The sequence below is a fragment of the Malurus melanocephalus genome, unplaced genomic scaffold (assembly GCF_030028575.1).
Source record: "Malurus melanocephalus ecotype Western Australia unplaced genomic scaffold, MMel_1.1 scaffold_16, whole genome shotgun sequence".
In the NCBI taxonomy this organism is placed as follows: domain Eukaryota; kingdom Metazoa; phylum Chordata; class Aves; order Passeriformes; family Maluridae; genus Malurus; species Malurus melanocephalus.
Window position 1 is genome coordinate 1,016,707 of NW_026623248.1, and position 1,103 is coordinate 1,017,809.

Here is a 1,103-nt window from a genome sequence, read left to right on the forward strand (position 1 = left end):
TGGTATCCCCCTGCAAATGCGAAGTTCCCGGGCTATGGTTGCCTTCAGATGTTTAACCCTTTGCCTACCTCCAGAGGAACGTTCGTCAGCCACAGGAAAGTTTTCTATTCCTAGCACTGTTTGTCTACTTCAGGAGATTAAAAGCTGAGTCACATTTTAGGCATTTCTCAGATCTGACTATAGTGCCCGGGCTGGGTGGGGGACTCACAGGATTTAATTTGAGTTCCCTCCTCTCCGCTGAAAAAGCTCTAAATTAGATGCAAACAGAATTCAGGCACAGAGTGAGACAAAAACCATTGGAATTAGATTTATTCAAGTTTGAAGTTTGTTTTTTTTTATTGGCAGAGCAGCAAGTTTTAGTAGAGAATTCTTAGGAGGCAGCGGTGGAAGATGACTTTTGTTCTCCATCTGGGCAAAAAGTGACTCAGGCAGAACACACAAAACAGATACAAATTGTGGAATCCCTTAACAGGACCATTTAAATTGCAGAATCCCTTAAATAGATCATTTTATGCTTGAAAAAATTCAGATAAAGGACAACTGCAACTAATGAGACCATCTGTATTTCAATCTATGGTAGAAGATATTTCAATGAAACTGTGACAACTCTCTAGGTAGATTAAAATGTCATAAAGGAGATGGTACAAAATTCTGACAGCAAGAGAGGGCTAAATCTTTACACAGAGAGGGGAAAGAGGAAAATTWCCCTGGTAAAATAGCAAAAGAAAAATTTTCATGAACTAGTAAAAGAAATATTCTTTAAGGAAACAATYTGGTACCCTAAAGATTTAAAGTGTCACCTGGTGTCTTATATGACCACTTTCTTATGGTTATGACTTGCTCAATTATGCTTGAATCAAACAGAAAAGAAAGATGACTTAAGCATGTAAATTTAGAGGGAGACTTAGAGGCATGCAGCTAAATTTATCAGCCATCTCTGTGAGCGATCTCTCTAAATAAAAAGTTTGGGAACCAGTCGCTGCTGGTTGCTGATGAACTTTCCATGTTTTTGGCACTTGCCATCCTTAATGCACAAATCTGCGAGTCAAAACAGGAGGAACTGTACACAAATCCTTCCTAAGTTCTGTCCTTAACAGTGGATA